This window comes from Marmota marmota, unplaced genomic scaffold, assembly GCF_001458135.2.
Source record: "Marmota marmota marmota unplaced genomic scaffold, marMar, whole genome shotgun sequence".
NCBI classification, from domain to species: Eukaryota; Metazoa; Chordata; class Mammalia; order Rodentia; family Sciuridae; genus Marmota; species Marmota marmota.
Window position 1 is genome coordinate 24,024,898 of NW_025999853.1, and position 15,755 is coordinate 24,040,652.

The window sequence follows — 15,755 nt, forward strand, 5'->3', positions numbered from 1 at the left end:
TATATATATATATATATGATTCTTTGTGTTGACAGCAGTATATATCGCTGAGTTTAAATCATTTGCACATTTACATGAGTATTACATTATTTTGTGTAATTAAAAACAACAACCAAATGCAAATCCACTTCCCCCTCAGGAAAAAAAAAATTTATCCTAAGTTAGGTGTAGTGGCACATGTTTGTAATCCCAACACTTGGGAGATTGAGGCAGGAATTTCACAAGTTTGAGGTCAGCCTCAGCAATCTGATGAGACTTCAACCACATGTGGAGACCCTGTCTCAAAATTTTTCCAAAAGGGAGTCTGGAATTGTAAAGTGGTAAAGCAAAAACCCTTGGTTCAATCCCCAAGAGGGTAAGGGAATCTATCCTGTCATTGAAGTTAATCAAATACATTTTGATTCAACAGACATTTTTATTCACCTACTCTGATTAATAAGGCAATGTATTAGATGCTGTAAGTACTAAGAAAAATGAATAAGGTGGCATTTTTTGTAAAAGAGCTCCAAATTAAGTAGGAAAGAATGAAACACAATCCTCCTGCTTCAGCCTCTGAGTTCTGTACTACTCCACCCAACTCAGAGTAGTTTTTGAGGAGAAGGGGATTTAAAAATTCATTATAATGATCTAAAAACCTATAAGGAGTAGAGCATAATAATCTTAATATTCCTACCTCTCATTTATGAACAATTAATTGAAATGCTTGTTAAAATAATTAGGTAATGGGATTTATTATTTTCCTAAAAATGTGCATTTCATAGATGCATTATAAGTATGGAGTGTTAGTACATTTTAGTTTTTTTCATATAAAAATAAAGAGGCCATCACCCAGGCACAGTGATGCATCCCTATATTCCCAGCAACTTGGGAGGATGAAGCAGGAAGATTGCAAATTCAAGACCAGCCTTAGCAACTTAGATAGACTCTGTATCAAAATAAATAGATAGATAAATAAATAAATAAATAAATGACTGGGGTATAGTTGAGCAGCAAAACATTCAATCTTTAGTACCAAATAAATAAGTAGGTAATTATGAAAAATACATAAATTAATTACTGTGGGAAGAAAAGAAGAGCTGCTCTACCTGAAATCCAAAGGTAGATGTATATAACAATGAAACAAATTGGAGACCCAGAAACAAACCCAAACATACATAGCCAACACCTGTTTTTTGACAGGGGTCCCAAGCATACACAATGCAGAAAACATAGTCCTTATATTAAGAAAATTAGATATCACAGCTGAAGAATTAAGTTAGATTCCTATCTTATTCAATACACAAAAATCAGCTCAAAGCAGATTGAAACTTACATGTACGGCGTGAAACTATAAAACTCTTGGGATAAAAGATCTCAAAAGTTTATTGACGTTGTACTTGGCAGTGATTTTGAATGAGACAACAAAAGCATGGGCGAAACAGCAAAACTGGAAAAGTTGGTCTATATCACACTTCAGAAGCTTCTGCATAGTAAAGAATACAAGCAAAAGAGCAAAAAGACAATTTACAGAACAGGAGAAAATATTTGCAAAGCATTTATCTGATAAGATATTAATACCAAAAGTATATAAGAAATTCATACAACTTAATAGTAAGAAAACAAATAACTATGTTAAAAAATGGACAAAGAACTTGAGGAGACATTTCTTAAGACATATAAATGTCCATCAAGTACATTAAATAGCGCTCAGATGGTGTCATTAGAGAAATGCAAGTGAGATACAATGAGATATCACCTGTTAGGAAGACTGTCATTTAAAAAATATGAATAAGGAAGTATAAAGTGAGGACTTAGAGAAATCAGAACCCTCACAAACTGTGGGATAGGATGTAGAAGGTATATAGCAGTGAGGAATGGCTTTACTGTTCATCTCTCCAGTAACACTAGGCAGATAGTGGCAAGGAGAATAGGTCTATCCCAAGCTGATCTTGAGGAAGACAGAGGAGAACTTTCTGTCTCAAATTTTCATCTTTAGGAATAAGGATCATTGGAAGATTTTATAAGAGAAGAAGGAGGCTCAGTGGATAAAATGTAGGAAATAGATGGGAATTTTACTAGGAGGTGTTAATCAGCAACATGTCAGTCCAACTTCTTTGATGTCCCTTACAAGCAGCATGGAAGGGCCTCAACCTCCATTAGTGTTAGGAAGTGCAAGATGCAGAAAAGCAGTTACAAGGAAATTGTTTTTAATTTAAAAGGGGGTCTGTTTCCGATATAGCCACTATGGGAAACAGTATGGAGTTTCCTAAAGAAATTAAAAGTAAAACAATCATATGGTTCAGCAATCTCATTTCTGGGCACCTATATGAAAAAAATATGAATAAGGATTTCAAAAAGATGTATTCCAGCCTACATTAATTGTGGCATTATTCAGAATGTCCAAGATATAGAAATAATGCAAAAGTTCATTGAAAAATAAATGTATAAAGAAAATATGATATCTACAATGAAATATTATCCATTCATAATGAGAAGAAATCCTTCCATTTGTATGAACATGGATGAACCTGAAAAGCATTATGATAAGGGAAATGAGAGTCACAGAAGAATAAATTCCACATTACATTTACATGAAGTATCCACAACAGTCATGAATAAGTATGAATACCTAATTATTTATTTATTTGATACTGAAAACTGAATGCAGGGGTATTTTACTGCTCAATTACACCCCCAGTCATTTATTTATTTATTTATTTGTTTATTTATTTATATTTATCTATCCATACATCCATTTATTTTGATATAAAGTCTAAGTTATTAAAGCTGTTCTTGAACTTACAATCTTCCTGCCTTATCCCCCCAAGTTGCTGGGAATATAGGGACACACAACTATGCCTGGGTGATTCCTCTTTATTTTTATATGAAATAGAGAACATAGAAAACAGAGAACAGAACAGTGGTTGTTGGGCTGGGACAAGGAGAAATGGTACCTGTTGATCAGAGTTTAAAGTTTTGTTAGTTTCATGAGGTGCATAAGTTCTACAGATCCAATATGCAACATAGTGCTTGCAGTTAACAACACAGTATTATATACACTAAAATTTTTGTTAAGAAGGTACATATTATGTTAAATGTTCCCACCACAACAAACAAACAGAAGGGGACACATGAAAGTTTTGGAGATGATGAATCTTTTTAATACCTTGATCTTGATCATGATGTATGTATATCCAAACTCATAAAAGTATATACATTAAACATGTGCAGGGTTTTTTTGTTTGTTTGTTTGTTGGTGTATCAATTATACTTTAGTAAAGCTCTTAATACAACCAAAGGGCAGAGATAGGATAAATGAAATTCTGGGAGGAACTTAAGGCATGTATGACGTGGATGTATCAGGAAATACCAAGTCAACAGTGGTATAGGAGGGACTTCATGGAGAACCTGCTCCTAAAACTAAGCCTTATGTTTAGAAGAAGAAAAAAATTTTCTCCCAAAATGGTAGAATTGTTAGGCATTCCCATACTAAGTATGGCATAACTCCTCAGCAGCTTCTGGAAATTTTAAGGAACATCTCAGGAGCCTTGAGTGTCAGAAGCTGCATGTTAATTGTTGAGCCCTGAAAAATGGAGAGTTGTTGAATGCATCATATGCCACTGTAAGGAGTTTGCTTTAGGTTACAGCCCCCGGAAGGAAAGAGTTATAGGAGATTGGCACAGTCTTTGCTCGGTGACTTTGCTATAGAAGTAGAAAGGTATAATGCAAAGACAATAATGAGCACTGAGCTATCAACAACATACTAATAAGTTTAATTTCATCCTGAGAATCTTTATGCTTGAGAGAATACCGAGAAAAAAATGGATTAAGAATGTGCATGATCAGTTAAGAAGATGTTCTAGAAGAGTTTTGTTTGCAGCAGGAGTTTGACATCAGAGAGAGATGGATAGATTATTTTTAAAAAGAAGCACAAATAGGTGCAATAAAGCTAGGAAGCAAGAGTTACATTGGAGAAGGGGTGTGGGATTGTTAAAATATGAATTAGGATATGAAAACTAAAATTGAAGTAGTTTTCTATGATCTAGTTCATTTGGGAAAGATGGAGAAAACTTTTTGTTTTATTTTTAAAAAAGAAACATTTATATTTCAGGGAGATTTTAATAAATCATATAATAACATTACCATATCACTTAACCCATTAAGAAAATTCTCGTGTAAGATACATATGTAAACAGGTGAACAAAAACTATTTAAGCAATTTCATTTCTTTGAGAGACATAAAATATTTATAACAGATTTTGATTTTTAAATGAGTGAAGAAGATAAGGTTACACCCCTTCAAAAGTATATGACAACATAGCTTGAAATGAATATGTAGTTACATTAACTTGTGCAAAATAAATAGTGCAAATAGGTACAAAGAAAGCAGCACTGTCTCTGTAAGAAAAAGACATAGTAGGTACCAGTGATTTTCTCTTGAAGTATATAGAGTTACTTATATAAACAGTCCCCATAGCTAACTGGGAAGGCTTCTGTCTTCCAAGAAATTCTTATCAGAGATAAAGAGGGATCTGCCAAAACCTATAAAAAGCTTAAGCTGCTTCNTTAATGGGGGTTAGGTTGTGGCTCAGTGGTATAGCGCTTGCCTAGCACATGTGAGGCACTAGGTTTGATCCTCAGCACCACATAAAAATAAATAAATAAAATAAAGTTTAAAAAAGAATGCTTTAAAAATATATATATATATATGTATATATATATATATATATACATATATATATATCTATATATATAGATATATATATATATATGTATATATAGATACGCTTTAATACACACACACACACACACACACAAAGTCCCCTGCCCCAAAAGAGTTTACATTGTAGCAGAGGAGATACCATTGAATAATAAATATAACTGTAAAAGTAAACCATATTTTATGTTAGAAGGTGATGATCACTATGGGAGAGGAAAAAAAACGTAAAGAAGCGAGATAGAAACAAAGATACCAGCTTGTGACTATTTCATATGCTCATCTGGACTGAGGACAAGGGCCAGATTCTGTAGATCTTCTGGGGAGTCAACAGTTTTTCTAAAAGAATGAGTGTGAGGAATAAGAAAAAGAGAGCAGTCGAAAATGAAGGCAAGGTTTTATACACAAAATACAAAGTGATAGTGTCACTATATACTGAGATGTGGAAAGCAGTGCATGGGAAAAGTTTGGGAAGAAGTGTATCAATGACATGAGGTGGGAAAGTGAAAAAGAGGTATCATCAAGGATGAGCCCCAATGGATGGATGAAATGATTCTTAGATTTCAACTTGAAAAGGTCGGGGCGAGCGACGGAGGAAAAGACCACCAAGAGACAGTCTCATGCAACAGCAAAGGGTTTATTGGGGGTCCAGCATGCTGGGGCTCACAGCTCACTTCAGAAGAACAGAGAACAAAGAGTCCCGAGAACAGCTTGAGCAGAGCTTATATACATTCTTTGAAAAGGTCAGGGACTTCACATACAGCATAACAAATCACCTCACGCAGCGGGAAAATCAAACAACAACTCTAAAACATGATTAGCACATTCACTGGCGGGAGCAGGTCGGGTGGGGGTGATTGGTTAGTACTAAGATAGGTATATATTTAAACTGATTGGTTTAAGCCCTGAGGTGTATATGTGCTGGACTGCATGGTTTCTTTCTGGGAGGGTGGGTTGTTTTTACAGAACAACCAGATAGTCAGGGGAGATTTCGACACATATCTAATGGGCAGTTCCGGGAATTGTTTTACTGCCACATGAATTTCAGGTTCCGAATGCAACTTAAAAACTTTTCAGGACAAACCTTATCCTTTACATTTCAATTTCTTTGTCCTTTCAAACTACAGAATGAAGGTAGCAGTAACAGAGTTTCTTCCAATGGCATTGGAAAGGGGTAGTATACCACAGAATGGTAGTTTAATATATACTTCATGCTGATTTACATAAACTATAGGAAATTGGAAAAAATTTCTCTCTGCAGCTAACTTAATATCATTTTAAGAAGTTATCTCTTTATGACGCAAAATTCTGAGAGAAGACATTCTTCAGAAACATTGATGAACATTTTTATGGTGTTAGAGTCAAGAATTCAGTTTTCAACAAATCTCTTCCCTTTTCTGCTAAATCCTAAGATTTGTATGGGCTATGAATCTTTTTCATTAGATAATAACATGCCATTGATTTTAATTTTAATGAAATGGAATTTACCATTTTATTAACCAAAAGTAAGATTTTATTGACCTTTACATTGCCAATATAAGTTAACTTGTTGAGCTAATTAATTCCATATCTCATATAAAGAATCTTTAAAAACTACTTAAGAAAACAAATGTTACACAAATACAATATACAACTACATACAAGTGAAAAAGTGCACCTTGTTATAAGCTGGGTAGCAGTAAAAAACATGAACACATTATGATTCTAACTCACAAGAGTTCAGAGCCAGAGATTAGCAGACAGGGGAAATCAAGGAAGAGTGGATTAAAAACTTTATTGAAGAATAAACCTTGGGGTTGATACAGAATGATCAAAACACTTGCCCAGGTAAGGCTGAGATTAGATGTGATGATTATTTTTCTTTATTAAAATTATATTACTTTTAAGAATTCATTCTTATTTGACTTCCTATATTACTTCTAAAACCAGTTTATTGAACTGTATTAGAGTAGGTTGGGCATAGGCAGAATGCAACTCTCTTCTTTTTCACCTCTAAATTTTGAATTTCAGGTGAATATTTTTTTTTCTTTTCCCTAATGAAGTTGGGTAGTTTCCAAGGTTTTTAGAAAACTTTCAAATAACCAAAATAATCTAAGGTGTTTTTTTTAACATAAAATTCAGACCTTTATCCAAGTGGAAACTTTTCTCTGACTTCAGTTCACATTTGTCACATGACGTATTGGCGAAGAAAGGTATAGTTGATGTTTTTTTATTCCTCTTGGTACACTTCTTATCTCATAGTCTGTTACTTCTTACCTCATATTTTGCTCCTTGTTTACATTTGATGCTTCATATTTGTAGTTTGTACAGAGTCATATGCAGAGGAGTAGAGAAGAGGAATCCGGCAGGAAAAGCTCATGAGACAGGTTCAGTTGTAACTTCATGGTGAATCTTTGCATTAGCTGCAGCCTTTTCTTCTTGTGGGTTGCTTTTCTGATACTCCCTGGCAACTTCATCTTCTGAGTATACAATTGATAAAAGGTAACGTTTACTGTGGAAAAGCAACTCACACTCAGGGCTCATGAGAGTTCATAGCAGCTACTTCAAACTATGTGTCTTCATGTTATGTATATTGATGTTATCCAATTGAACTTTCCTTAGTGAAGAAAATATTCTAAATCTGCATTGTTCAAAATGGAGGACATTGGTCATATGTTACTATTAGTATTTTAGATATGGCAGGTATAACTGGAGAATTTTATTTTATTTTAATATGCATTGAACTTACATAGAATCATGTAACTAGAAACTACTGTATTAGGCACTGCAAGTCTAGAAGACCTCTAAATCTTTAGTTGACCTATCTACTCTCTTTATATTGGAAGGGAAATTGATATCTATTATTTTGTCTAGACTCTTTGGTCCTTTGGTGGAACTGAAGTAACAGAAAGTTACACTAAACTACATACTTGGAAACAAATTCAATTACATATATCAACTATAAAATTTATTAATCAGAAAATACTTTATTCAGTCAGAATAAATTAGGTTTAACAGTCTCCAAATTGAAATCTATACAGAAAGAATCGTGTTATCATGATCCTAAAGATAAAAAAGGGACAGTATTGAATGAATTATGTATGAGCAGCATATTCATCACTGTAATCAGCATAATGGTGAAAGGAGATATAATCCATGTCTTGCTCTGAAAGAATCAGTGTCTAAATTGAAAAAAATAAAAATTTTTATCTATGAAAATTCTACTGAACTATTGTAAATTTATATATTCTTTTGAGACAACACAGTAATAATACCTACGAAACTAGATATGGATTTCAATTTGGCAGTGAGGCATTGTGAAAAGAATAAATTTGGGAGTTAGAGGCTTCGATTTGAATCTCAATTTCTACTTTACTAACTTTGTAATCACAGGCAAGTAGTAACATCTCTGAATTTTGGTTTCTTCTTTTAAAAAATAAGCCTAGTTAAAACAATGTAATAGGATTGTATTAAACATATGTGATGTTGCATATAAGGCTTGGTGCATGACTGGTACTCGAGAGGTTTGAGAGCACTTCCCCAGTTCTACCACTGCTAGACCCCCCACACCATTTCTTCTAAAAATTATTGCCTCATGTATTTGCAAAAAATTATAAAAAATGTCAACTTTAAATGCTGGTAGCTTGTACAAAGCACAGTTATTAAAATTAATATAAAGTACAACCACATGAAAGCATTTATCTTCACCATTTTTACAAAGTAATCTCATTCTTCATTGTGAGTGAAATGCTAAAATATTTTGCTTATTTCTCATCCAGTTTCTTTCTTCCTTCCTTCCTTCTTTTCTTTCTTTATTGGATCAATGATGCTTTTATCAAGCAAGGAGAGGCACATTTTCAGGAAAGAAAATGGCAGCAGGCTACAACAAGGGTCTGAGTTTTATAGGATTCAGCAGGGCCAGGCATGAGATGAATTGGTTTGGCAGCCTCGTTTAGGGTGGGATGGGAGGGGAGGTAGAGAAATTCCTGAGGCCTATTGTCCTGGGATCAGCTGAATCAGTCAGGTGGGGGTCAGGTGGGAGTTCCTTTTGTGTTCTACCCAAATTTTCCCTTCCTGCTTTCCCGACAGCTGAGACCTGGGCTTCTAAATGTCAAAAACCTCCAATTTACCACAGATATCTCCCTGCAGATGGCAGGAAGGTGGGTGGGGGAACAGCTGCAGATAGGGGAAATGCCCTGAGGCTTATTCTCTATGTCCTTCATTCCATACTCTGAAGGGGTATAATTAGTTGGGGTGACATCATCATATCTGGCTACTTCCCACTGAGAAGTGGCATTGCTGGTGCATCTTCTAGTGTCTGAAGAAGGAACATAGTTTTCACATATTTTTCAGGGATGAACCTTGAGTTGGTGGAGATGCATTATATTAGAAACCTCTTGCTGAGCTGTAATATTTCCACTTTAAAAGTCTGGTGCTGAGGAACTGCTGGGCCGTGCTTCCCCTCTCTATTCCGCCATCTTGTCCTCAGCCAGTTTCTTACTCTTCCTGTATTAACTCACTGCTATAGAAAAAGAATCTTTGTTAAAAACCATTTTTATCACCTCAAACAAGTCTACAGTGGAAACTATTTTTATTTTAGATATAACTAATAATCATTCTGGTTCATCACAAAAATCAACCCAGTTGTCATTCTTCCTCATGCTCTATAATTTTGCAAATACTTCTTGTTATTTCTGTTTTTGGTACCATTGTAAAACACAATGACAAACTCAACTCACTTAAGTAAAAAGAATGTATTGTCTTCCTAAATCACTATTGGGAAGGCTGCAGGGATCTGGCAGTAGACAGGTTAGAATGTGGCATTCAGAAGACCATTAGAACTCTAATCTTTTCACTTCTCTCTCCCATTTTGTGCCATATGTTGGAAGACATAATTCTTAGAAGCCCTGAGCTCTTATTCTAATGGTTTCATGATCTCAGAAGAAAAGATCTTCTCTGCCATATGTTCAGTTTTATAAATATCAATAAAAGATCCAACTGGTCTTTCCTGTGTCAGGTGCCCATCTTCACCAAAAGTAGGGGATGAGACAGTGGACTTGGCTCAGCTTGGGTGATTTGGAGCCCCAGGGCAAGAGGAATTGCACATCTACTAGAGGAGAGGGAAGGAGATGGGAAAAGGTACTTTGATCATTGCTGACACCAGATCAAAGAAAACATTTTCTCCTTAATGATTCTAGTATTTTCAGGGTTGATAGTGCATGGTTATTTCATCAGCTTTAAATGATTTTTTCTTCTTTTATCAAGCCATTCAGATTTATTGTTTTGGAAAAACAAGCACAATATTTACTTTCCAACGTTGTTGTCTGATTATTCTTCATTTGTATTTACTCAACACTAATTATAACTATATTAAAGGAGATAGAAATTGGTGTTAGTGGTTTTGGATCCAAATCTGGTTATGTTATTAGTTGGTTTTATAATATTTTGCAAATTCTATAAATGTCTTCAAATTTAATTTCAGTTTTAAGTCAAACAATTTCAATATTACTGTTTTAGCAATTAACACTAAAATTATTCTTATGAAGAACTACCATTTCCTTCCATTTCACTTCCTGCCATTTTGCAAATGTCTCTTTAGCTCTCTTCGCACTTTCTTGCAAAGTTTTAGGACCATTTTCTTATGCGTGGTGATCTAATATTCCATGATTAAGTGTCTTGTTATCTGTCTCTTTAAAATTCATTGTGCAGTTTGAGGGCTCTTTTACTTGAGAAACTCATTGCACAGTACTAGGAATTTTCTTTTAGTACTACTTTGATAATAGATGTACTTTTCCAACAATAATCCTGATCCTTCAATTTCTTCTCCTCCTCCTCTTCTTCCTCCTCTTTTTTTTTTTTTTATACTGGGGATTTAAACTCGGTACACTTTATCACTGAACTACTTCTTTAGATATTTTTATATTTTATTTTGAGAGAGTCTCATTAAATTGCTCAGGGCCTCACTAAGTTACCCAGATTGGCCTCCAATTTGTGATCCTTCTTCCTCAGCCTCCTAAATCACTGGGATTACAGGCATGCACTACATCATCTAGCTGATTTCTCTGTTTTGTTACTTTGGAACTCCTAATACTTAGATATGAGATTTCCATATTTATCCCTAAAAAAATGTTTGATCTTTTAGCTCCTAATCATGTATTTTGCTTTTCAGTGTTATTTTCTGGGGTAAATTTCTCAATCTTTTCTTTTCCTATTGAATATACTTACATATATATTTTCACATACATACATACATATATATATATATATATATATATATATATATATATATATATATTCATTCCCTCATGTATGATATAATAGTTTATAACAGTATCTGAAATCCTTAGCTCTGCTCATTCATACATTTCAATTTGAAAGAAACATTAATGATTAATTTTATGTGTCAATGTGACAGGGTCATAAGGAACCCAGATATTTGTCACATGTTATTCTGGGAATTTCTGTCAGGAATTGTTTTGGCTGACTGAGACTAGCATTTAACTCATTGCTTAGTAGATGCTCCCAAGTGTAGGTGGTCTTCATCCAAAAAAGGTTGAATCTGACTGATTAGGAGAGAATTCTTCCCACCTGACTGCATTTAAGCCCAAATACTATTTTTTTTCCCTGTCTTTGGACGCCAGCTGAAATATGTTTCTCTTCCTGGATCTTGAGCCTGCCAGAGTTTGGACAGAAAATGTACCATCAGTTCTCCTGGGTCTCCAGTTTACTAATTTATTCTGCATATCTTGGGGCTTGTCAATCTCCATAATCATTTGGTACTTCCTGATTCTGTCTCTCTCTAGCTCTCAAACCCTGACTACTACAGAATCCAGTATAGCTCTTAGCACAATTTCATTTAAGTCAGTATTCATATTTTGCATTATTATGACTACATAACTATTTTTCCCTGGAAAAATCCAGGATACAACTACGTAAAAGAAGAGGATATTACCATTCTGTATGTAGACTTTCTCTTCTTCCTGTTTTTAGTTTTACCACCAGAATTCTGCCCTAACTAATACATAGTTCTTAAGTGAAACAAAGGAGGGAAAAAGCAAGAGAGACTGAAAATATTCTGCTGATCCTCTTCACCTCACAATACAGTTGTGTAGTCATTCAACAAACAATTATTGAAGCTTTCTTCATTTTGGACTTTGTATTAATGTTTTAAAATCTAAAAAGATGTCCTTTAAAAGCTGGACTTAAACCCAGTCAGGAAGTAGCACTGGGTGAATATCAATTTGATCAGAAAATATCCTTTCCTAGAAGCTGACTTAAAGAAGTGTGTGTGTGTGTGTGTGTGCGCGTGTGTGTGCGCGCGCACATGTGTATGTGGTGTGAGTGATTTGTTTTTTAAAAAAAATACACAGCTTCAAACCATGAAAATTTTAAATTAGCAATTATATGTAAGGTCCATAGGTAATTATTACAGGTTAATGACAACCTGACAACCTGTCTTACTAGCTCTTAAATGTCATTTACTTTAAAAAATTGAGGATCATGAACATTCTTCTGCTAATTATCCACTTCATTTGCAATATGTTTTGTGAGATTGTTAAAGTTTGGAGCAAAGGAACAATGCTAATGAAATGTCAAAAGAATGGGGAAAAACAATTCTCAAATATAGAAACTGAGTAATTATTCCACAAATATTGGAAAAATTCACATTAAAAACAAGCCATTTAAATCTTAAAGTGATCAAGAGTAGTTCCTGAAGTACAAATAAATAAAATGAAGAACACTAATTTCTTTCAAAGAAGTCTTTTATACTATTTCCACAGCCTATCTTGTAGAGGCTATTTCCACAAACTATCGAAATTCACTCATTGCCTGGACTAACTGCTCCATATCCAAAGTTCCCTCAGGAAGAGGAGAACCAAGAGAGTTCTTTAGATTTGTGTGGGTCACAGTAAATTTCAAAGTACCGTGCCAGTGGAGGCATGAAAGGAAATGAAGAAGGAACACACAGACTTTGAAAAAAGTCACCCACAGCTGGAACTTGTCCTCTTGAAGTCTACTATAGCAAGAAAAGAGAGCAAAGAGAATAGCCTTAAGTTACACATTGATCAAAGGATTGAATTTACTTGTTTCAAAAGCAATGGAGAACTGTTTAGAAAGCAGATGCAAAGTTAGAAACATGGAGAAATTACAGACACTTGAAAAGGTGGAGAGAATTACAGGGCAAGAGGTCAGGGGAAGAAACCAAGGCCAAGAGCAGCCGAGAAGCTACACTGAGCTTGGGGCTGGAATGAAAGCACTGAGGCATGGAGAAGGTCATATGCACCTGGAGCTGGACAACCTGAGCCTCAGCTGGTTCCTCCAGTTATCCGTTAGGCTGCTGTAGAACAATGGTTTTCACCTCTCTGGCCATTTCCTCACATGTAAAATGGAGATAATGTTGGTACCTTCATCAGAGGATCGTTGTGAGAATAAAGTGTGTTAATACATGTAAAGTGCTTAGAATAGTGCCTGGCATGTGATAAATGCAAAATGCCAGCTGTAGTTGATTACTTTAAGCAGTCATCTCCTGGACTAGGCAGGTAGGCAAGAACTGGAATTTTCAAAGTTAAAGATACCACTGCTTTGCACTGTTATCTACACAATAGGTCATATTAACCTGCTAATACTGAAAAGAAGATTGAGTGATCAACAGATGGTTCATTGTTCCAGTGCTTCATGTTTGTTCATTTAATCCTCATAACCAACCTATAAGGCAGGACTGTTATTATCCCCATTTGCAGGTAAGGAAACAGAGATTAAGAAAATTTGGACATGAAGGATTGAATGAGATATAGACGATTATTCTGGACTGCACTAAGACATAATGGGCTCTGTAGCCCCTATAGTGTATTCCAAATTTTGTTCATATGTGAGAACTCTCAGTTCTGAGCAAAACCAAGCATTAGCACACGTTACAGAGGTGTTTTTTTTTTATTAATAAATCTGTACAATAGACATAGATTCACAATGAGACAGAAAAATAACTTCAGTAGGATCAACAGAGAAGAAAGGAGAGCAGGCTGAGCAGGGGCTTGATTATGTATGCAAAGGGGAGCCATCTACTGAATGCAGTGTTAAGATATTCTCAGTTGTGAACATGTGATGACTCTCTACTTGCTTCATTACAGAACTCTGTGTCCGTGATGCACTCTTCTGATGCTGTACACATTATGCAGCAACAAAATTGTCAAATACATGACTCTCTCCTCGGGGAAGAGTAACAGGCCCACTCCTCCTGCCACATTAACCTTTCCTTTTTTGTATTAAGGTTTTGCCTCCTGTTCACTTTTCCTTTCCTTATTGCTTATAAGCATTCAAGTCTTTATAGCCTTTGCTGAAATTTGCAAGTTTTCCCAGAGCTGCAATCCCAGTTGGTATATCACTACTTCTTTCCCCCTTGTCTACAATACACAAGTAACCATCTGCTGTTTGAAATTGCATTGTTGCCAGCATAAACTGTGAGAGGTAGGCTAGGAAGATTCAAATCTGTTACTACCCTGCAGAGGAAAGAATGTGCTTTAAATATTCCTAAAGTTTGCTTTATATCAAAAGCTTGATTTATTTCCATTTGAAGAAGTAAGTAAAAAAGGATTAGGACTGAAAAACTCTGATAATATTACCTACAGCCCTCCTCCTAGAGATAAATATCTTACTAGAAAATTTGTTGTGATTGTTGAAATAATGCTTGAAAATTATACAACAAATGGAGCTCTGCAATTTTATGCTTTTTTTATGTTCACAATTACCATAAAAGTAGTTCTTGATTGTTTCATGTAATATCTTAGTCGATTTTACCTGTTGGGTTTATTATTGTTTCTTCATAGCAATGTCTACTTTATATTCTTTCTAAATAGCCAGAGACAAACAGTTGTCCTAATTAAATGGTTTTAATTTGGAATATTAAAAATAGAAATGCTCTTTATAAAAAAAAATGCATGCTCTTCATTAAGATCTTTGAAATGTTTGGGAGGGCTGTTCTTGCCAAGTCAACTCAACCACTGGACAGCAATTATAGAGAATGTCAATCTTAAGAAACTTGAATGTGTCTGCTCTCACCTGCAACATTGAAACTTCAATGCAGTTATTAGTCAGGGCTAGGGAACAAAACTGATCACTGTAGTTTGTTATATAGAAGAATATTTTGAGATTTTGAGACTTAGGACTCAAATTTACCTGTTACCAAAGGTTAGATAGATAGTTTCCATTTTTTAAACACATGATCAATTTATTCCTCTGAAGAGCAGAAGGGGGAAAAATGTCCCCTGTCTTCCTCCTTATATATTCTCTGGCAAAGCAATTATTTGTAAAAGAAAATAAGCACCTTCCTGAGGCATCATTCCAGTGCCCAAAGTCAATTGCTAAACTGCTTTCTCTAGCCTAGCTACTGAAAAGTTTTAGAAAAGCATGTTTAAAAAAATATGTAATAGATAATCATTAAAATAAAGGAAGCCAATATTATCAGGGAATCTTCCAGAGTTCATATGATCAAGGGGAAATGGGGGAGGGGGGACTGTCATATAACATGGAACACTAAATGTCCAGAAACCACATAGCATGAAAAAATGCTGTCTTAGAGACAGGAACAGTGATGTAAAGGCGATTAAAAGGAATTTGCATATTGAGATCCTTTGCTTCTGTGAAGTCTGTGCAATTTAAAGGGATCCAGGTGTGCACCTTTCTTAAGCAAAGGTCCAGGGCAGGAGACCTGACTTCCTGGGCCAGGTTAGCACTACACCTTTGAGTGTACTCACTGGCCAAAATACTCTGGCTCTGTTTTGGAGTGCCTTCCTGTCCTCCCTCCATTCCTTGCTTCCCATCTCATGTGATCAACAGGAAGCTGAGATGCACAAATTTTATGGAATATGTACCAAGGTTTGTCCAACTATGCTCTTTTCAAGAGTTTGCATATTTCACTCCCAGGATAAAAGAATCCTGTTGTGGTTCTGATGTTCTCCTCACTACCTCTGTTGAAATGTGGCACATAATAAATAGGCACTTGAATTTTGTCTTGAGTGAATGATCACTAACAAATAAATATGCCAAATGGTGGGTGCAGAGAGCTATTTCAGTAAAGCGATAG